The sequence below is a fragment of the Neofelis nebulosa genome, chromosome 10 (genome assembly GCF_028018385.1).
Source record: "Neofelis nebulosa isolate mNeoNeb1 chromosome 10, mNeoNeb1.pri, whole genome shotgun sequence".
NCBI lineage: Eukaryota > Metazoa > Chordata > Mammalia > Carnivora > Felidae > Neofelis > Neofelis nebulosa.
The window spans coordinates 98,797,306-98,820,895 of NC_080791.1; the positions used below are offsets into that span (position 1 = coordinate 98,797,306).

Consider the following 23,590-nt stretch of genomic DNA (forward strand, 5'->3'; position numbering starts at 1 on the left):
TAAATCCTTTACTTCAAAAGTAAACAGTGATCTTAAAGCCTTGTAAGTACACAGCAGAAAAATCCGAATATTTATCCAATTATGGCCAATTGATAAACGAAAGTGGCAGAACATAACATATATTTAAAGCAATACTTTTATCTAACATTCATTGAACATTTGCTACACACCTGGCAGTGCTAAACACTCTTCCATATTATCTCATTTATTTCTCACAATGACACTACAAAGATAGGTACTATCATTATCTCCATTTCATTTTGCAAATCACAAAACTGAGGCTTGGGGAGTGAAACGATTGGCCCATGTGGAGGAGAGATTCAAAATCCAAATAAGTTGCCAAAGTGCATGCTCTAACCACTATACACACTGCTTTTATAGAATCGGCATTAAACCTCAGATCCAGAAAAATTCCTTTTTGTGTCCTCACATCTAGCAGGTCATAATTATAAAGTTGATTCAGAAGAGAGAATGAATAAATTCAAATGAATCTGAGTCAGAACACAGTGACTCATGCTATATACCCTGACATCCATGCCTCAACCTACCTATCCATAAAAGGGACTACTCTCACCACAGCTAACCATTACTTGCCTCCTGGAGGGTTGTATTAGTTAATATTTGTAATTTTATTTAATTTTTTTAAATGTTTATTTATTTTTTGAGAGACAGCACAAGTGAGAGAAGGGCAGAGACAGAGGGAGACATAGAATCTGAAGCAGGCTCCAGGCTCTAAGCTGTCAGCACAGAACCCAAAAAGGGGCTGGAACTCAGGAACCTCAACATCATGACCCAAGCCGAATTTGGACGCTTAACAAACTAAGCCACCCAGGCACCCCAATTTCTCCCTTTTTTTTTTTTTTAATTTAAAGAAGACATACCATAAAACCCAGCAACCACACTCTCAGGCATTTATCCCAGAGAAATGCAAAACTTACACAAAAACTTGTACACAAATGTTCACAGCAGCTCTATTCCTAATAGCCAGGAACTAGAGAAAAATTCAGATGTTCTTCAATGGACAAATGATTAAACAAACTGTGTAACATTCAAAACATGAAATACTACTCAGCAGTTAAAAAGAAAGGAACTATACTGATTGATTCAGGCAACCAAGTTGAATCTCTGGGGAATTAGGCTGAGTGGAAAGGCCAATCTAAAAGGTTACATATGCTCAGGTCATGATGTCATGATCTGTGGGTTTGAGCCCCACTTCGGACTCTGTGCTGGCACCATGGAACCTGCTTGGGATTCTCTCTCTGTGTCCCTACCCTACTCATGCTCATGTTCTCTCTCTCAAAAATAAATGAACTTAAAAAAAAAACTTTTTATAACTAAATAGCTACATATGGGGGTACCTGGTTGGCTCAGTCAGTGGGGCATACAATTACATCCTTTTTAAATTGTAGTTGACCTATGTACATAGAATTCTTGAAATAACAAAGACCAGATTAGTCGGGGGGGGGGGGGGGGCGGATTACAGATAGGGCAAAGGAAGTAGGAGATGGACCGCCTTCTCCTATGGGTATTTTCCCTTGATTCTCTGCAGAAAGCTTTACTGCAACTTTACCCATTGCACTTGCCTGATGATTTATGATTTGGGGATGGGTGTGGCTATAAAAGGGCATCAAGGGAGATCCTTGTAGTGATAGAAATGTTCTGTATCTTGTTTCAATGGAAATATCCTGGTTTTGTAAGTTATTAAAATTGGGAAAAACTGGGTAAAGGGTACACTTGATCTCTCTCTCTCACATTATTTCTTAAAACTGCATGTAAATCTACAATTATCTCAAAATAAAAGTTTAACTTAAAAAAAAAAGGTAACATATGCTCCTCAGTAACAAGTGAAAATTAGTCTGATCAATCGCCCTCCCAAACCCTCCCATTTCCACCCTCCTGAGATAACTATGCAAACTCACTGCTTAGACAAACATGTAGGCATCTTATTAGATGTTTTGTGTATCAAAATGAGATTATATATACTACATATTACCCTGCAACCTACCTACTTCACCTATTATGACTGTATCATAAAGAGCTTAAAAAATCTTTTAAGTGCCAAGCAGGATGGCAGGTATAGAATATTTTCTGACTGGTACAAATCTGACAATGTTTATCATGTTAATATACAGTAGCTGAGACAGCATCATTTAGTGAGTGAAAAAGAGAGTACCGTACAATACAGAAGCAGTATTGTAAAGAGATCCGCACAAATGCAAGGTCTTCAGCAGCTATTCTAGGATCCCAAATGCCTCCTCCATGGAACTATCCTCCGGGGCCCACAGAGGAAGAAATGCTAAAAGATTTCTTTTCAGCAGAAAAGTGCTAGAGGGGATAATTCTCCCACATACTCAAGGCAAAGCAAACAAACTTCTCTGAAAATATATTACTCCTTCAAGCAGAAGTGCAAAATGTACAGTCGATAATTTTTAAAACATCCATTTTTGTAATAGCTACTACCACTTCTATTGAGTGCTAATGTTTTATATATTCTATCTCTAAAGCTCCCTCCTACCCCAGTCCCATTTTACAGACAAAAAAACCTGGCTCAGTGTGAAATTGCTCACCCATAGTCAAACAGTGAGTACACGGTAAAGTTGGTGTTCAAAGCTATAAAACGTGTGCTTTTCCTACTTTATCCGGTTTTTCTATATTACCACATACTAACAGAAGAGAGTCAATAAATTTAACACTGTATTTAGTGTTTTTAGTGTATTTAGGCAGAAGCCATTTTCCACATATGTCTGCTGACTTTGATCCAATTTTTTCCCCCATTTAGTATATTTTGGGGACAGTATACTATGTAGCACTATTGTAACAGGGACAGAAAGGTAAACAAAACCTCAAAGAGCTCTCAGTCTGGTGGGGAGTCTGCAACTGTTGTATACTGTAACTATATAGCTACTATACTGAAATGTGGCAAGTACTACCCACAAGGAAGTACAAAGTGCTATGCGTTTGAAGAATCCAGCTATCCACCCAAAAGCAAATGATAATCTCTCACTTTAGCTTCCTTACAATTAATTGCTCTTCATTTCAATTCTGCTCTGATATACAACATCCTTCCATATAAAACACTGCTTTGGTCATACTCAATAAGAACAAATGAAGGCCTGCCAACTCAGGTCAGCATAAAGCTCCTTCTCTAAAAGTAATGATGCAATTTTTTAAAATTTTGGCAATGAAAATGATCTATCTTTAACCTTTCTGGTCAAACAATGGATGTACGGAATTTAAACTGACGAAGACATCATTTTGAACATAAGATCTTACAAAGTTAAATTCACCTGTCCATCATTACAAGATTCACTAAGGGTAGCTCTAAGACAAAAGCCCAGGTTTCTCAAGTCATTGTATGGGGTTCCTTTTCACTACTGCTTCTTTCTTTTAAGTTCAATGAAAATGAACTTAATGAAGTTCAGGTTTTCTCTTTTCATCAACAATAGATGCATCCATGAATAAGTAATCATGCACAGTTCAAAAACTATCAAAAACAAACATGCTGAACACCATAATGAGGTACACATAGAGGTAAAGGACTGCCTATCCTTGGTATGGAAGAAGTTCTTCAGGTATTTGGCGGGGGGGGGGGGGATGTCAATAGATTCTTAAAAAATTAAAAAAGCCATCAACAACATCATCATCATCTCAGCAACAGCTAGTATTTTAGGGGTATCCACTATGAGCCAGGCAACTTGAAGGTGAAGGTTCTTTCTGATCCTTACAGCCACTCTTGAAAGAGAGGTGTTTGCACACACTAGGTTTATAGAAATATTCCCAAACTCCACAGCCACCCCAGGGGCTAATTCCAACTCCAGAGTGCCTGCTCTTTTCCCACTATCCCACACTCCCTAAGGACAGAATAACTGCACTGCATATGTGGCTGGGACATCAAGTCACTTAAAATTTTGACATAATTTCCCAACTGGCAGTTATGTAATTTAGCCACTTTTCAATCTTCACGTTTTTTAACTAATTTTCTTTCATGATTCCTCAGTGGCCTTCCAGGTTGCTTTCTTTTCTTTAAGAAGCAGAACCCTTTGGGGCGCCTGGGTGGCGCAGTCGGTTAAGCGGCCGACTTCAGCCAGGTCACGATCTCGCGGTCTGTGAGTTCGAGCCCCACGTCAGGCTCTGGGCTGACGGCTCGGAGCCTGGAGCCTGTTTCCGATTCTGTCTCCCTCTCTCTCTGCCCCTCCCCCGTTCATGCTCTGTCTCTGTCTGTCCCAAAAATAAATAAAAAACATTAAAAAAAATTTTTTTTAAAAAGAAGCAGAACCCTTTTTCCAGATGAAATCTTATGTGAAAACACTAACATATAAAAGAAATCAAAATGAGCTGCTCTGGTTTAAGCAGAGTGGGAGAATCAAAACTCTTCCTGACTCTCACGCCACCCCATAGGCACCTCCAAAGAACACACTTAACTCTGGGCACCTGGCTGGCTCAGTTAGTAGAGCATGCAACCCTTAGTCTCAGGGTCATAAGACCACAATGGGCATGGAAAGGAAGGGAGGGAGGAAGGGAAGGAAGGAGGGAGGGAGGGAGGGAGGGAGGAAGGAGAAAGAAAGAAAGAAGTGATAGTATATAAAAGAAAAAAAGAATAACATTAACTTAAAGACTCCAACTTCTCTATCTCAGGTTTGCCATTCACCATCTGTATAAACTTTGGCAAGAAAATGTTTCATTTTTCCTGTCCTTTATTTCTTTTAAAATTTTTTTGAATGTTTATTTTTGAGAGAGAGAGAGAGAGAGACAGCATGAGCAGAGGAGGGGCAGAGAGAGAGGGAGACACAGAATCCGAAGCAGGCTCCAGGCTCCGAGCTGTCAGCACAGAGCCCGACGCGGGGCTCGAACCCACGGACCGTGAGATCATGACCTGAGCCAAAGTCGGACACTTAACCGACTGAGCCACCCAGGCGCCCCTCCTGTCCTTTAAAATAGAGATACTACCATCCATTTTATAGAGCTTCATTGGTTTGTTATGAATATTACATGGAGGAACAAATATAAAATTCCCATTACATGTTAAGTATTCAAAAGTTGGCTCCCCTCTCTTTTATCCTGCAGAGGTAACAGTTGTTACCAATTCAAGAAAGCTCAATAAGTATATTTGATGATATCTGTAGTAGCAGAGAAGTGAACAAGTAAATGCTCCCACAGCTCAACTGAAATAGACATAATAAATCCTCCATTAAAGCAACCTACCAATGATAATACCCCCTCCCAGCTTAGCTTCCCAGTCAATGACCCATGAACCTCAAAAGGTGTTTTTTAACAATAGATGAGATTCTTTAATGTACACCCTAAAGTGTCAGGTGAATGTGTTAATGTTCTCAGTTAAATTACATTTCCTGAGCTGAGCATTTAAACTGGCAATTTTGGGGCGCCTAGGTGGCTCAGGCAGTTAAGCATCCGACTTCAGCTCAGGTCATGATCTCAAGACTCGTGAGTTCGAGCCACACCTCGGGTTCTGTGCTGACAGCTCAAAGCCTGGAGACTGCTTTGGATTCTGTGTCTCCCTCTCTCTCTCTGCCCTTCCCCCACTCAAGCTCTGTCTCTCAAAAAGTAAATGAACATTAAAAAAATAATAGTAGGGGCGCCTGGGTGGCTCAGTTGGTTGAGCAGCCGACTTCGGCTCAGGTCATGATCTCGCGGTCCGTGAATTCGAGCCCCGCATCGGGCTCTGTGCTGACAGCTCGGAGCCTGGAGCCTGTTTCGGATTCTGTGTCTCCCTCTCCCTGACCCTCCCCCGTTCATGCTCTGTCTCTCTCTGTCTCAAAAATAAATAAATGTAGGGGCGCCTGGGTGGCGCAGTCGGTTGAGCGTCCGACTTCAGCCAGGTCACGATCTCGCGGTCCGTGAGTTCGAGCCCCGCGTCGGGCTCTGGGCTGATGGCTCGGAGCCTGGAGCCTGTTTCCGATTCTGTGTCTCCCTCTCTCTCTGCCCCTCCCCCGTTCATGCTCTGTCTCTCTCTGTCCCAAAAATAAATAAAAAACGTTGAAAAAAAAAATTTTTTAAAAAAATAAAAATAAATAAATGTTAAAAAAAAATAAAAAAAATAATAGTAAATAAACTGGCAATTTAATACAACATTTAATGAATATTTTTATATTTATGTTCTACAGCATGAACCAATGTTCGCTCATTTGCCCATCTTCTGGGCTTCTATTTTTCCAAGCACTACAAAACAAAAATACATCTGTCATGTGCACCTTCCTTAAGCAATTTTAATCTGGCCCTTCTAAACAGTCATTAAGAATCTATTACCTTAGTCTATTATTGATAATGTGTTTCCATTTCTACATGTGTAACAGGAGACCAAAACAATTTTTACAGGAAAAGATTCTCAGTCCTAATCTAAACCCAGCCAGCAGCTCTCAAATCACACACACTATGGAAGCTGCAGATGTTGGCTTTGATCCCTATGGTTTAGGAAGAATCACAACAATAATACATCACATAGCCATGAAAAGATTCCTTTACGATAAAGAACACATCCCTGAGCGTTGAACATGGGAGCCAAGAAGATTCAGAATGCTAATCTTCCATTTTACTAGGAGACCTTGAGCAATTTACCTAGTCTCCACTGATTATTTCTTCATAAAGAAAATGAAAATATACTCATTACAATGCCAGAGATACTGTTTTGATTAACTACCTGGGGTTTGGTTACCAGGGACCTCAGAAGTCATCTTTCTCATCTCCTTCATTTCTTAACAAGCCCATGCTTGAGTCATCCTACAAAGACAGTTACTGAGTCTTTGAAGAACATATTTCACAACCTTCCTCAGTAATATCCCAGTATCTTGTTGTCAGGAAGTTCTTTCTAATTTGTAATCTATATCCCTTCTGCTGCAATTAAAACACATTCCCTCTTGTCTTCTATGGGAAAAGAACATCTGCTTAATACCACCTGAACAATATCCCTTCAAGAGATTATAAAATATAGGAAGCCCATTTTAAACAGCTTCATGTAAATGCAACATGGCTTTAAATGGGTCATCTTAGACAAAGAACATGATTAAGAGTCTTAAATTCCCAGTTCCATCACTGACTTGCTCTGAAGATGACAGGAAGTTAAAACCATGCAGATGCTGTACCTCAATTACCCCATCAGTAAAATGCAAATGATAAAACCAGTATGTTAGGAGAACTCAGTTCCTCAAAAAACTAAATATAAAGGCAAGAGATTCTCAATCCCAATCTAAGCCCAGCCAACAACTCTCAAATCACTCACTCTGTGGAAGCTGCAGATGTTGGCTTGATCCCTATGGTTTAGGAAGAATCATGACAATAATACATTACCAGATAGCCTTACAATTAATTACACGCCTAGGTAGATACCCAAAACAACTGAAAACAAGGACACGTACATGCATGTTTCCAGCAGCGTTATTCATGATTTCCAAAAGGTGGGAACAGTCCAAATGTTCTTCAATGGGTAAAGGAACAAATTATGATATATACATATACAATAGGTTACATATTGTTATGATTCCTCTTGTATAAGAAATTCAGAATATATCAACCTATAGATACAGAATGCAGACTGCTGATTTCCAGGGGCTGGTGGAAGGAGGGAAATGAAGAGAAACTGTTTTACTTTGGAGTAATCGAAATGTTTTGGAACTAAATAGAGGGTGGTGGTTGCAAAACATTATGAATGTATTAAACACCACTGAACTGTTCACTTTAAAATGGTTAATTCTGGGGCACCTGGCTGGCTCAGTCAGCAGACCATGTGACTCTTGATCTCAGAGTTGTACATTCAAACCCCACAATGGGTTTGCAGAATTACTTAAAAATAAACATTAAAAAAAAAATTTTTTTTTAATGTTTATTTTTGAGAGAAAGAGACAGAGCATGAGTGGGGGAGGGGCAAAGAGAGGGGAAGACACAGAATCTGAAACAGGCTCCAGGCTCTGAGCTGTCAGCACAGAGCCCGACATGGGGCTTTAACTCTGGACCAGTGAGATCATGACCTGAGCCAAAGTCCCAAGCTTAACAGACTGAGCCACCCAGGAACTCCTAAAAATAAAATCTTTTAAGGGACACCTGGCTGGCCCACTCAGTATAGCTTGCGACTCTTGATCTCAGGGTCATAAATTCAAGCCCCACATTGGGCATGGAGCCTACTTAAAAAAAAAAAAAAAAAAGTAAATAAATAGCACCTGGGTGGCTCAGTCAGTTAAGTGTCCAATTTTTTTTTTTTTAAGTTTATTTTGAGAGAGACAGAGACAGGGGCGCCTGGGTGGCGCAGTCGGTTAAGCGTCCGACTTCAGCCAGGTCACGATCTTGCGGTCTGTGAGTTCGAGCCCCGCGTCGGGCTCTGGGCTGATGGCTCGGAGCCTGGAGCCTGTTTCCGATTCTGTGTCTCCCTCTCTCTCTGCCCCTCCCCCGCTCATGCTCTGTCTCTCTCTGTCCCAAAAATAAATAAAAAACGTTGAAAAAAAAAAATTAAAAAAAAAAAAAAAAAAAAAAAAAGAGAGAGACAGAGACAGAGAGTAAGTGAGGGGCAGAGATAAAGGGAAACAGAATCCCAAGCAGGCTCCGCACCATCAGCACAGAACCCGATGAGGGGTTTGAACTCACCAACCACGAGATCAGGACCTGACCTGAAACCAAGAGCTGGACGCTTCACCAACTGAGCCACCTAGGCACCTCTAAGCGTTGGACTCTTATTTTGGTTCAGGTCTTGATCTCACGGTTCATGAGTTCCAGCCCCACATCAGGCTCTACACTGATAGTGCGGAGCCTGCTTGGGATCCTCTCTCTCTGCCCCTCCCCGCTCATGCTCTCTCTCTCTCAAAATAAATAAATAAAAACTTTAAAAAATAAATAAATAAACAAGGGGTGCCTGGGTGGCTCAGTGGTTAGGCATCTGACTTCTGCTCAGGTCACGACCTAGTGGTTTGTGAGTTCAAGTCCCCATTGGGCTGTGTGCTGACAGCTCAGAGCCTGGAGCCTGCTTCAGATTCTGTGTCTCCTTCTCTCCCTCTGCCCCTTCCCTGCTTGTGCTCTGTCTCTCTCTCTCAAAAATAAAAAAATATTAAGAAAAAAATTTTAATTAATTAATTAATGGTTAATTTTGCGTTATATGAATTTCACCTGAATTAAAAAAAAAAAGGGAAGGCTAGAAGAATTAGTGGGGACAATATCCATAAAATGCTTAGCCCTTCCCAGAAAAATCATCATATAAAATTCTAGGTAGACTGGTAGCCAAAACGTTTAATATTATCTCATTATAGCCTATTAGACTCTTAAGCAAAGAATATGTAAATGGGAAACAAAAGAGAAACCAAAATAAAGTCTAGAGTCACATTTATATGTACTCTATATGGCAGTAAGAACCAATAAATACGGGACTGAATAAAGAGATAAAGTAGGGGCGCCTGGGTGGCTCAGTCCGTTAAGCGTCCGACTTCAGCTCAGGTCATGATCTCACAGTCTGGGAGTTCAAGCCCCATGTCCGGCTCTGTGCTGACAGCTCAGAGCCTGGAGCCTGCTTCAGATTCTGTGTCTCCCTCTCTCTCTCTGCCCCTCCCCTGCTCATGCTCTGTCTCTCTCTGTCTCAAAAATAAACAAACACATTTAAAAAAAAATTTTTTTAAAGATAAAGTAAATAACCAAGCACATGAGCAAATTGACTATAGCAACAATGACCACAGGAAAGCAATAAGAAAAAATAAAAGTAAGGAATAAATTTTAAAGGCCAAAATACAAAGACACATTAAGTAGGGAATTGAAAAGAGAAGCTAATGACAGCAAAACTAAAAAGTACATAAACCCTTAAATTCCAAGGCCACATATACAAATCATGAGAATCACTACTCTTTCCATTCTGCAGTTACCCTCATTCCTTGACCTCTTCTCGCCACCCCACCCCCCCACCCCCCAGCTTTTTTTAAACCTCTTTCTCCTTTAATCCAACCTCCTGGCAAGACACCAAGGCTAGGCCACCAAGAAGAAAATAAAAAGGTATCATTCCTATCTTCATGGACATTATATTACTTCTTCTTAAAGTATTACTTCTTCTGGGAAGACAGACATGCTAATTACCAAAATATACAGACCATCTCCACTTCCTCCCGTCCCACTTTTTAAATCCACTTCAGTGGATTTCTGAGGTTTCCTCAAATTCTTTGGATCTTGACTGGGAACACTCTCCTGCTAGTCTATACACACATTCTCTCTAGGTAATCTTACCATTTTCCTTGACTGTAAATACCACCTCTCTACTAAGAGCATCAGATTTACTGCCAGCACGCCTGCCAGCAGCACTCAAAGGCTCCTTGCTGGATATCTCCACATGTTTTTAACAGAAAGCTCACACTCAGCAGGGCTTAAGTTGAGGTCTTCCTCCTGCTCCCCAACTCTAGTCAAAATCTGCTCCTCCTCAAATGTTTCCATCTCAGAAATGGCAACTTCATCTATCCAGATGCTCATGCCAGAAATCTGAGAATCATACTTGACTTTTCCCTCCTCCCACATATTCAATCCATCATTAAGTCTTGCCTGTCCTAATTCTAAAATATCTATTGGGGGGAAAAAAAATGTATCTATTCAATTTTTCTACTTCCTCCCATCTCCATTGCCTACAGCCTAGTCCAAGCCATGATATGGTCATCTTCTGCCTGGACCACAAAAAGACATCTTTAACTATCATACTTCCCCCACTTCTCTTTCGAATTTTCCAAATTCCAAAATTTTTCCCACAAATTTCCAAAATTTTCCACAACGTAGCTGGAGCAACCTTTTAAAATCATATATTAGGGTCACAACACTCATACTTAAAACCTTCCAATGCTTCCAGTTATATTTAGGAAAAAAGTCCAAAATCCTTAACACAACCCTGCCTACGTCTCTATCCTCATCCTGTGCCCCTCTCCTTCCTCCCCCACTGCTCACTGTACTTCTTCCAGCTTCTCAGACTGTGCCACGTTCCTTCCTACCCCAAGGCTTTCGTACATGCTATTCCCTTTGCCTTTCCCTTTCAGCCTTCTCATCTCTGCTTAAATATCACATCTTCAGGAAACTTTTCCCAAGGCTCCAATATAATTCAGGGTCCCCTACTATAATCTCTTTTTCACTTCTCCATCATAGGACTTGATACACTTTGCAATCACACATTTATTAGCGTATTTTTTGTTTACCATCTCTCTCCCCTATGGACAACAATCTCTAGAAGAGCATGGACAGAGTCTATTTTTGTCACTCTAGTCTTAGTACAGTGGTAGCAGTTTAGAGAGTTTAGAATTATTTAAAGTAGTTCAGAATCAGTATAATTTAGGGCTTAAGAGCAGGAGACTATGGAGCCAGACTGCTTGGATTCAAATCCTGGTGCTGCCACTAACTAGGCTCTAAGACCTTGGGCAAACTGCTTAACCTCTCTCTGTGCCACAATTTCCACATCTACGAAATGAGGAAAATAAAAGTACCTACACCACAAAACTGTAAGAATGAAAAGAATTAATGACACAAAGCACTTGGTACAGTACCTGGCACAAAGCACTTCAATAAGCACGGTTCTGATCAGCTCTTATCATGGTAATCATAACACCTACCACAGTGGTAGACAACATTTACTGAATGAATGGATGGATTAATTAATTAAAAAAACAAGACTCCACTATCTTCATTAAATAGGTTTTTTATTTTTTTTTTAAATTTTTTTTTTTCAACATTTTTTATTTATTTTGGGACAGAGAGAGACAGAGCATGAACGGGGGAGGGGCAGAGAGAGAGGGAGACACAGAATCGGAAACAGGCTCCAGGCTCCGAGCCATCAGCCCAGAGCCTGACGCGGGGCTCGAACTCACGGACCGCGAGATCGTGACCTGGCTGAAGTCGGACGCTTAACCGACTGCGCCACCCAGGCGCCCCTTAAATAGGTTTTTTAAATGACAGCACAGGAATTTTACACAGACTTCAGAGAGGAAAACAAAAACGGATAGTTAAGGTAAAGACTGAAGCACCCACAATTTATGATGGCATAAAGGGACAAGAGGAATAAAAAACTAACTCTACTGCATTCCTGTACCACTATATGAAATACAAGTTCACTCTTCCAGAAGTTTACCCAAGTTGATTTGGTAACTTTGACTTTTCCCTAAATATCATTCTCTTCCATGCCTTTAGACAACTTCTTCCAAATCGTTCAAGTACTAATCACAGTTCAAATACATGGTAAAATTCACATGCTAAAATTTTCTACCTGTTTGGCAAAGAAATGTTTTTCTGTTCCTAAAATAGCTCTGGCCTGTTTTACCATACATATTACAGAATCCTCAAAATTCCGTCATGTCTCTTCTACTTGGAATTCTGTCAGACACTGTTGCTTTCTAGGTTTCTCTCTCCCAGTAAAGACATACCCTCTCACTTTAACTTGAAGCACACTGAGGGAAAGGAGAAACAAATACACTGCTTGAACTTCCTGTTTCCTGTTTAAGTTTTCTCAGAAGACACTGAACTTCAATCTAAGCATCACTACTGTTTGTTGTCCTTTTGGGGAACATATAATCTTTAAGGTGTTATAATAATAATATTGAAAACAATAACAGGTGGCATATATAGCAATATCTGCTGTTCTAAATGCTTTACATATATTCTCTCATTCATTTCTCACAATTGTATGGTATTCTACACATGAAGAAAGGCACAGAGACGTTAAGTATTTACGTAAGTTGCAGAGTTAGTAAATAGTGGTCCTGAGATTTGGACTCGGACTGCCTGGCTCCAAGAATCAGTGCCACCAGGCTGTTATTCAAGAGTCTGGGAAGACATATTTTTCTATCCTGTTTTCACTGGTCAGCTAGGCTGAAATACTCCAAATCTCTCCCCAAATCAAACAGGCATATTAATCCTCTGCAACCCAGCAAAATTTCAAATGTTTCATTATATCATAAGCATATACACCTAAAACAAAACAATGTTAACTCATGGGAAACTACACGTTCTATCCTGGGAAGCAGAAATAAACAAATGATGAAATAATGAAATGTGAAATTTGCCTCAGTTAATTCGACAGACAGACATATGATTCCAATAAGCAGTACTAAAAAAATGCTACAAAACACTTTTAATATCTTGAAAGAAAGGTACTAAACAAGATTATAAGTACATATTATCATATACACATACTCAGCAGCAGCAGCCTACATTTTCCCCTCTCAATTTCACTACAATCCTTCTAAATCTTTCCCCTTATATAAGGCTAAGTACTTCAGCTTAGTCTCTGCTACAAATAAATCTGAAGTCACGTATCCAGTGTTTAAATTCACTGAACTCAAATTCCAAAGAATAATTATTTTAGAAAAAATTAACAAATGAAAACTAATTAAATTCAGGTCACATTAGAAGTAAAAATTAAACTCATTAGCCAAGCATGCTGGACATTTCTAAGTCATAGTGATCCTTTATTATGCCAAATCCAGTGTCACCATACACTAAGTAACAAATATTACATACAGCAATTTTATCTTTTTTTTTTTTAATTTGTTTATTTTGAGAGAGAGAGAGAGAGAGAGACAGAGGCATGAGAGCATGCATGTGGAGGAAGGGCAAAAAGAGAGGGAGAGAGAGAGAATCCCAAGCAGGCTCTGCACTGTCAGTGCAGCCCGGTGAAGGGCTCGAACTCACAAAGTGTGAGATCGTGACCTGAGCTGAAATCAAACACTTAATAGACTGAGCCACTCAGGCACCCCACATGTAGCAATTTTAAATGAAGACTTCCACTGTGATGGCAGAAAGAGAACCTTAATTTACTGAATCATGATATGTCGTGATTGCAACTTTTTAACGGGATTAAAGATGCCATGACTCGGGGCGCCTGGGTGGCTCAGTCGGTTGAGCGTCCGACTTCGGCCCAGGTCATGATCTCACGTCCGTGAGTTCAAGCCCCACGTCGGGCTCTGTGCTGACAGCTCGGAGCCTGGAGCCTGTTTCAGATTCTGTGTCTCCCTCTCTCTCTGACCCTCCCACATTCATGCTCTGTCTCTCTCTGTCTCAAAAAATAAATAAACGTTAAAAAAAAAAAAAAAATTTAAAAGATGCCATGACTGGGGCGCCTGGGTGGCTCGGTCGGTTAAGCGTCCGACTTCGGCTCAGGTCATGATCTCACAGTCCGTGGGTTCGAGCCCCGCGTCGGGCTCTGTGCTGACAGCTCAGAGCCTGGAGCCTGTTTCAGATCCTGTGTCTCCCTCTCTCTGTGACCCTCCCCTGTTCATGCTCTGTCTCTCTCTGTCTCAAAAATAAATAAACGTTAAAAAGGTGCCATGACTGAAGACTCCAATTTCCCCATGAACACCCAGTGCCCTCCTCACTTCTTCATCTTGCTGTCAGCCCTTGTTTCTTTCAGAGCACAGCCTAAATTTCAATATCCATCAGATTCCTGGTCAACTCTGCTCCCCACTGGAATAAACTCCATAAGAGTAAGAATATTCATGTCTACTTTTGTATCCCAGCATTTAATGAGCATTCAATAAATATTTACTAGATGAACAAAAGTCTGAAAAGGAAAGGGTTGAAACACAGAGTCACAATCAAGAAATAGTTCCAGGGCACCTGGGTGGCTCAGGCAGTTAAGCATCAGCTCTTGATTTCGGTTTAGGGCATGATCTCACAGTTCATGAGATAGAGCCCCATGTAGGGCTCTGTGCTGACAGTGCAGAAACTGGAATTCTCTCTCTCCCTCTCTCTCTGCCCCTCCCCTGCTCTCACACATGCATGCATGCACTCAACAGTTCTTGCGCACACACACGGTCTCTCTCAAAATAAATATACTTAAAAAAAAAAAAAAAAAAGAATAGGGGAGACTGGACGGCTCCATTGGTTAAGCATCAGAATCTTGATTTCAGCTCAGGTCATGATCTCACGGTTCGTGAGATCAAGCCCCACATGGGGTTCTGTGCAGACAGCATGGAGCCTGCTTGGGATTCTGTCTCCTCTCTCTCTCTCTCTGCCCCTCCCCAACTCACACGGCTGCTCTCTGTCTCTCAAAATAAATAAACAAACTTGGGAGTACCTGGGTGGCTCAGTTGGTTGAGCATCCGACTCTTGATTTGGGCTCTGGTCATGATCTCATGGTTTGTAAGATCAAACCTCCTTTGTGCTCTGCACTGATGGTGTGGAGCCTGCTTGGGGTTTTCTCTCTCTCCCTCTCCCTCTGCCTCTCCCCCATGCTCTCTCCCTCTCTCTCAAGGTAAATAAACAAACAAACTTAAAAAAAAAAAAGAAAGAAGAAGAAGAAGAAGAAGAAGAAGAGGAGGAGGAGGAGGAGCAGCAGCAGCAGCAGCAGCAGCAGCACCCGGGTGGCTCAGTTGGTTAAGCATCCAACTCTTGATCTCAGCTCAGGTCATGATATCATGGTTTGTGAGTTTAAGCCCTGCAGCGGGCTCTGTGCTGAAGCCCTGAAGCCTGCTTAGGATTCTGTTTCCCTCTCTTTCTGTCCCTCCCCTGTTCGCTCTCTATCACTCTCAAAATAAATTAAAAAAAAAAAAAGAAAGAAAAAAAGAAAAGAAGTAGTTCCAAAAGGTCTGATAGGAATACATTGTACCTTAGGAAACAACACAGCACAAGAACAATACTCAACAAAGAAAGGAAAAAGTTTAGGTGGAGAAGTGGAGATTATCAACCCTAAGAAAAGACAGAGAACAAAATGGAAAAGATACTACATTAATCTATAGACACACAGGCAGGACTAACTGGAAGAGGGGGGGTAAATATTCTCAGCCTCACCCCATCTACACATACAGCACTTAAAACTTCTCTTTCACTGGCACTTCCAGGCATTCACTCCTTTCCACACACATATTAGTTAAGCTCCTCCAATGCTGGTTTAATGTTTGTCACCTCTATCCTCCATGACTGTCAGGCATAATGTTGCCTTGAAAGAAACAAGTTGTCCAAGAACTTAGATGACTGCTCACCATTGCTGGAAGATAGCATAGCAGTTAATATCTAAAGAGCACTTTATCTTTTTAAAGCAGTTTCACATACTTTTTTCTCAATAGAAATATTATGATAAAAGTATTATCTTTCCCATTCTCTAAACAAAGGTTCATAAAAGTATTCAAAGCCTTGTTTTTAAATCCCAACTCTGCTACATACTTGCTGTGTGATCTTGGTCAAATTATGTACTCTGAGTTCAGTATCCACTGGGAAAATAATATCTACTTTAAAGGACTGTTGTATTAAATGAGATGATGCCTGTGAAGAACATGACATAGTAAATGCCCAGTAAAGGGGAGCAACCTTCCCTACAGTCTCCTTAAATAATTTGTAAAGGATTTCTCAGCTATGAAGTGTATAAGCCTAGGACTTAAATCCAGGTCTCCTGATTCCTTAATCTGTTTTCTTCACACTACATCATTTTGGCAGACTGCCACATACTACTGGGCACATAAATACATTCTGACAATAACTGATCACAAAATTTTTATCTATCAGTAACTAATTTTAGCTTTGCAAAAAGGGGGAAAGATTAACTTTGGGGTGGGGGGAGAAGGGGCTTGAAAATGTAAAATATAAATCACCCCCAAGCCACAGGACAAGTTGTACCATAGTACTTCTGTACAAACAGAAATTATGACAAGAAACAGAAAGTTCTCTCTGGGTTTATGAGGAACAATTGGAGAAGAAAACAAGAATGACTATGATTAAAGGAACTTAAGGAGTTTTGGGGGCCAGGGGGGGTTGTTTATTTTGTTCTGTTTGTTGGTTTGGGGGTTTTTTTGGTAAACCAAACCACTGGGCAAAAAGATCTGCATCCCATTCCAAAATAACTCTATCAAGGCTGAGACGTATCTTTAAAAAAAGAGACTTCAGTGTACTAACAACAAAACTTTTTCTCAAACTGCTTTCAGAGCAGGATAAATGGGAATAGTGAGATACGTTGTCAACATTCATGAAGATCCTTGAAGATCATAAATGTATGGACTCAGTATTAATAAGAAGCAGAAAGCAGCATGATCAAAAGAACAAAAGTTTTGGCACACCTGGCTTGCTTAGCTGGAAGAGCACGCGATTCTTGATCTCAGGACTGTGAGTTCAAGCCCCACACTCGATGTGGAGCTTACTTACAAAAAAAAAGAAAAAGAGAAGAAAAAGAAAAAGAATAAAAGTTTCATAAGCTTCCTAACATGTATTGAAAATAATTTGAAAATTATACAATATAAAACCAAATTATTACAGTTAATAAAAATAACCAGTAGTTTTCAAGTGATACATATAATTAATCTTTTCCAAGGTAGAATATAACTCCTTCCAGGACAAGCTATAGAAGATATTCAAAGAAGTTCACATCTTTAATAATCCTCAAGAACTTTCTCACGAAAAGAGAAGATAGAACAATTAAGTCACATCCTGAACCCATAAATTTCTGAAAGGAAATGCCAGAAGAGAGCCTGATCTGACACTGACAGAACAGCGCAAGATTTAACCAAGAAAGGTAAATTGTGGAGTGAATTTCTATCACAAAGCAGGGTAGAAGCCAATAAGCTTTATCCCTATGACCTCACCACCAGCACCACAACCAAATTTCTTGTCTTCCTCAATTCAACTTAAACCTCTGCTAATTATTTCCTATAGAAACGTAACAAAATGTTGCTAACATTTTTTGTGACACTCCTAGCAAACTCCATCTTTATTTATTTAGCATTCGTTAGGAGTCACTGAGATACTACATTAACTACAAATTCTATGCAGAATCAATTCCCAGGAGATAACGTCGCTTCCTTCACTAAATGCTCTCCTCTGATATACGTTCTCTTCTACCATAAAAACTTTTTCAGAGAGCACACATTCTTAGCCTAACTTCCCAATCTAGGTTCACCAGTCTGGTGGCTCTTCTTTAATCCCTTTCTGGAAGTTCTGAGGTCCTGATAACTAGGAAATCACTGATGACCAAGGACCCCACGCTTAGATATTGCTGACCTCAAAATCAAAAACATTAGAGGAACAATAACCTTTCCAGAACTCATATTAGAATTCTAAAATTGTTAAAAACAAAACAAAACACATACTTGTATAGTTTCCACCCAAGGACTAGAAATTTAATTTGTTCTCTCTTTAAAACCACTGTCCTACTGATTTTACATACTATGGAAATACTTATTCAACCTAAAACCACCTCTAGCCTGAATATTTTTTTTCGACAAAGAAGCTACACAAATTAGGATCGTGACACTGAATCCAATGAAAATAAAATGAGTAAGAACGCTTAGTCCCCAAAGTTTCTAAGTTGAGAGAGAAAAGGAAAACATAATGGAGATGCCAGAATTTTAACTTTAAATTTAAATATCTCAATATTTGAATGAATCCTACACAATGGCTGTTTAGTATACGCACAACCAAACCACTAATCGAATATGATAAAATTGTTCTGAAAACGACTCCTTGGGTTTCCTTTGGATTCTTCCTAGAAAGCAAACTCTTCAGGACAAATATCTGATTTGAAAATCTTCACCAATCCTCCATGCTTGGACATTAACCACTTAACAACATAGTTGGAAGATTTCCATTGAGAACAAGCTGGGGGGGGGGGGGGGGGGGAGAGAAATAAGTATCAACCAGAAAGCAAACTGGTCAGCAAACAAAATTTTCTATCCAAGAAACAGAATTGCCATTGCTTTTCTCACTAAAATGATACAGACTTTGACAAACAAAACCAGCATGGTCCCTTTACTTCTGAAGTCACCAGTGACAGAATCTGTATTCCCAGGTAGGAGAGATCACAAACGACATATCGCTGTGTACTTAAAGTGACTGGTAAATAGAGAGGGAGGGGGAAAAAAAAACCCGAACCTGCAAATGACCAAAAAACGACTCATGGTACGTTTAAAGACCTATTTGGGACGTGGGGAAAAGTCAAGTCCCAGAACGCTGCCTCGGTTTCCCTATCCCCAAAACGCAAGAACATGACACTTCGCTCAGAGCAGCCAGGGGGCCGTGTTCCACTTGTTTCCACCTACTCGAGGGTCCCTTCAAAGGTCGGACTCCGAGGAGGTCCCCAGCGCAATTGAGTCATGACACCCGGGGCCTTGGGGGTGGGGAGGCGGGAGGGGAGACCGAGGAGGGGCAAGCGCGCAAAGCTCTATCCGTTCCTGGAAGGCGATTTCCCCCCACACTGAGGGTGCCAACACCCGCCCTAGACCCAACATCCCCTCCCTACCTAACCGCGTAAAGCAGCCCCAGCATCTCTCCCTCCTTCCGGCCTCTCCCTCGGTGCCCTGCCGCCTCTCCGACCGCGCCCCCGAACGCAGCCGGGTAGCTCCTCCTCCGGCCGTGTCTCCGCGTCCAAGCCGCCCGCCCACCCGCCGGCGCCAAGGTCTTCCCAACCCGCCAGCGGAAGGATGCCGGGCCGGGCCTCCCAGGCTCCTCCCGGGCCTACCTGCAAGGCGGGCGGAGGCTCCGTCTGCAGCCCAATGGACGGGACCCAACCACCGACAAGAAGAAGAGGCAGGAAGGAAGCAAGGGGTCCGCTCTACCGACCAGCGGAAGAAAGCAGCCTGAGCGCGGGGCCTCGCGGATAAGTCAGCCTTCGACCCGGCGCCGCCGCCGCTCAGGAGACATCAAGCAAGAAGACGGCGCAAAAGATCACCGAATGCACGAACGGCCCAGACATCATAGGATGAGCGCCCAGCCAATCGTTCAAGGAGATGCAGTCGAGCGCCGAAAAACTGCTCCGCTCCAACCCTAGGTCCGACTCCTGGCCAAGGCATGAATAAACAAACCCAGATCATAAGCGGCGGAGTAAAGTAGCCGGTGCTTCTGCCATTTTCTGCGTTGCTTGCCAGCGAAGTTGTTTAGAGCACCGGAGTTTTTCTTGAGTGTTGGAGATCAAGGCATAGCACAATAACACTTACCAGTTCAGCAACTAAGTTATGGACTCCCAACATTATCCCAACTGAGCAAGTGTGACTCTTAGTTCCCTCGCGGACAGTGAGGTACATAAAAATAAACGTACATATACATGACAGAGGCACAGAGAGACAATGAGAGAGAATCCAGACTGAGAAACAAAGTGAGTCAACGCTGTTTAAGTTCCACTTTAGGTCCCATAAAACACAGCAAAGAGAAGTTGGAAAAATTCAGGGGTTTGTAGGCTGAACTTAAGGCAGGAAAAAAAAAATACACGTATGCTTTTTAAAATTTTCTTTCAAAGGCCTGGAGCCACGGGTGTGCTTCTTACGTGATGATCAAAATTTTCCTTGGGTTCAGAACCTGCAAAAGTTGAAATTTTCATCATCACAGCAATAGTCCCTTTCTGAAGTAGACAAATTGTAGTAGTAGTAGTAGACAAATTAATATTCTCAGCACAAGTGTGAATTAATATGTACATCCTAGGTACAATTCAATAAATCACATAGATCACTCCAAATATGGATTACCAAGTGTGAGCAATTATACAGCTACCCTAAGTCCCCCCTAAGGGGAGAGTAAAGCCGTAAAAAAGAAATGATAATCCAAGCCCTTAAAGAGCTTATAATCTAATCAAAGTGAAAGGTCACATCCTTACAACATTACCTTTATTTATAATTTATTATAATTTTTAAAAATCTCCTTTAAGTCCATGACAATATTCAAGGGACAACTCATATATATAATGCAGGATAGAATCAGCATCCATAATACGAGGATAAAACACCGGGCTTTTGTTGTCTACTACTGTTTTAGGGGACTTAAAAATGAGGAGACATAGCAACATTTATGAAAGTCTTAAAAAAGAAAGAATTTAATAATCCACTTCGAAAACACAAAGTTTTGGGGTGCCTGGGTGGCTCAGTTGGTTGAGCATCTGACTCTTGACTTGGGTTCAGGTCATGATCTCGTGGTTTGTGGGTTCAAGCCCCTCATCAGGCTCTGTGCTGATAGTGTGGAGTTTGTGTGGGATTGTCTCTCTCCCTCTCTTTCTATCCTTCCCACACACTCTCTCTCTCTCTCTCTCAAAATAAATAAACTTAAAAAAAACCAAAACACCAAGTTTTAATTTGTTCATGTTCCCATGCAGTCCTAAGAAATAGCCTGCATAATGTTTTAAAGTTTAAGCAGAGATACAAGTGTTATTGTTTCGCATTGTATCATTTCCCTATTAAATCTTTAATAGTTGTTATTTTTAACAATTGCACAATATTCCATTGAGAGGATATACTGACCTTGCTCCCCATTGTTGGATGTGTATGTTGCCTCCAAACATTTTCTGTGTAATAGGTATTGCTGCTCTTGGAAAGAGATAACTGTAACCTTTTTATTTACAATTAGGACCTATTGCACCTAAAAAAAAAAAAAAAGTGAGGAAGCAAAGTAGAAGTGTATTTCTCCATCATGTAAAAGAAATCCAGAGATACACAGCCTAGGGTAAGGTGTGCCTATTTGGTATCAGGGACCAGGCTTCCATCTTGTTCCTTTGACATCTTCAATAAGTGGCTTTTATCCCAGGTCCAAGGCAGCTGTTCAAATTCTAGCCATCATGTCTACATTCCAACTAGCAGGAAGCTGAAAGAGGAAAGGCATGTCTCCTGCCATAAGGACATATCTTGAAAATAGCACAGGACATTTCCACTTATATTCCACGGGCCAGAATTTAGTCACATAGCCACACCTAATTGGGAATTAGTCTTTATCCTGGGCAGTTCTCAAAGTCAGGAGCAAAAGGATACTAAGTGTCAACTAAATAAGCAGTCTCTGCCACATTCCTGAAGCCAGATGAGGAGCAACAAATAGACTTTCCTTTGCTGTCATCCAGGACTGAGATTCTATTCCCAGAATACATGTTTTAGAGAAGCTTTCTTCTTAGAAAGGCTTGTGGGGCATAAGCATCTAAAGCTATAGCCCTCATTCAAATTTGACCCAAATAACAACATTATTTTGAAACCTTGATTTCAGTGAGAAAAACTAAAGAAACGAATTTCAAGGCTACAAGAAGTTTTCAGTCTTCAAAAATGGGAGACTTTTATTTTGGGAAAAACACCTGAAGGGTATGCAAATATAAATGTAAAACCATCACCTGAAAATGGAGCTATTTTATAAGTTGAGGCTAAACTGCTCTGTGAAACCATGAAAAAGAGGATTTATTCTGCAGGCAGAGTTGCATCTCTATAGATAAATTTCTCTAGAGAACTGTTTCTTTTCAAGTGTGGATTTAGGATTCAGTGTGACGGTAAACTATGGCTGGCTCTTATGGAAAAGTCAAGTGGGACAGAAGAGTAGATCACAAGAGATCAGGAGTTGAAATTCTCAAACCTATAGGAATGTCCTCACATTGAGGGAGACTTAAACCAAGTGGGAAGAGTAAAGATCATACTGGGATATATCACTGATACTTACATATCAGTGTTAAGACTTAATAATTCATTATTATGTTGGTTATTGCTTATTGTATTATGATTGGATTCTCCTGGGGGAGCCACCCCGTTGAAGGTAAGATAACGCTTCTCCTGAAGTAGAGTGACCATCTGCCCAATGAGCTGAGGATTAAGGGGTTTCCCAGTACAGGGAACTTTCAATGCTAACACTGCAATGGCTCTGGGCAAACCAGGACAGTTGGTTACCCTAAGAATGGACATAGCCACTGTCAACCACTTATAAGGATTGTAAATCCATGTCAATCACATGTAAGGAACTTGTAAAGACTAAGCCAGGAAAAGAGGATTGGCACTTGTAGACATGGAGGATTTGCCTGGGATGAAGGGTGAAAGGAGGGAAAAGGAGAGAAGGGAAGGAAACTTCCTTGTATTGGCTCTGGGCTCTAAGAAACATCTACTACACTCTGCATAATAGAAATCAGGCCTGAACCTAGGATGAAAGAACCCTGTAGCAGTACCATGAGTCATCTTATTAGGAATTCCAGGAAGAGGAATCGGGACTTGAGCAGCCAAATGACAAGCCAGTTGTAGTTGCAGTTCTGTTCTGTTCTTTTGTAGCCTGGTCTTATGGCACTCTGGGGTAATGTACACACTTTGGGCTGGATGGTAAAGGTAGAAGCAGGGTAATGATATAGGAGCAGCCCAGTGAAGGAGAGAGATCCCAGAACAGCGGGTAAATCATTCACAGTAGAATTATAGGAGATGTTTCCTTCTTCGGAATTATTTATACAGGATAAGCTTTCAGTGGCACAATTTATCAATAGATTGAATCATATGAACATGTTAAGACTCTAGAATGGCAAATCAGCCCTTTCATAAACATGTTTATGATATATATGTAAGGGTTAAAGTCTCAACAGAGTGATAGATCCTTACTGTTTTGTTGGACACACATAGAGATTGCTTTCAATTGGACTGTTGTGTTTTTTTTTAATGTTTTCATGTTTATTATTTAGAGAGAGAGAGTGTGCAACTGTGCAAGTTGGGGAGGGGCAGAGAGAGAGGGAGAGCAAGAACCCCAAGCAGGCTCCAGGCTCCATGCTGTTAGCGTGGAGTCTGACATGGGGCTTGATCCTACAAACAGTGAGATCATGACCTGAGCCAAAATCAGTATTTAGATGCTTACCCGACTGAGGCACCCAGGAGCCCCTGGATCTTTTTTCTTTTGAAATGTACTAGCTTCTGATTTCGAGGTTTATTTTCCTTGCTCCTTTCTAGTATCAGAGATCTCA

General features: G+C 40.9%; 1 protein-coding gene across 10 annotated transcripts in view; it reads right to left on the minus strand.

The window, feature by feature from the left end:
* The window catches only part of AMBRA1 (autophagy and beclin 1 regulator 1), a 181,631-nt gene extending 162,038 nt beyond the window's left edge, over window positions 1-19,593 (minus strand). For 5 of the 10 annotated variants that reach the window (XM_058688803.1, XM_058688811.1, XM_058688808.1 and 2 more), the window contains exon 1: window positions 19,385-19,592. The gene's annotated coding sequence lies outside the window, so the exon portion shown is untranslated. Of the gene's footprint in view, window positions 1-19,165; window positions 19,292-19,384 lie in introns of those variants that run through there. The other 5 variants (XM_058688810.1, XM_058688809.1, XR_009249969.1 and 2 more) reach the window with 4 other exon arrangements.
* Between the last annotated feature and the right edge of the window lie 3,997 nt (window positions 19,594-23,590).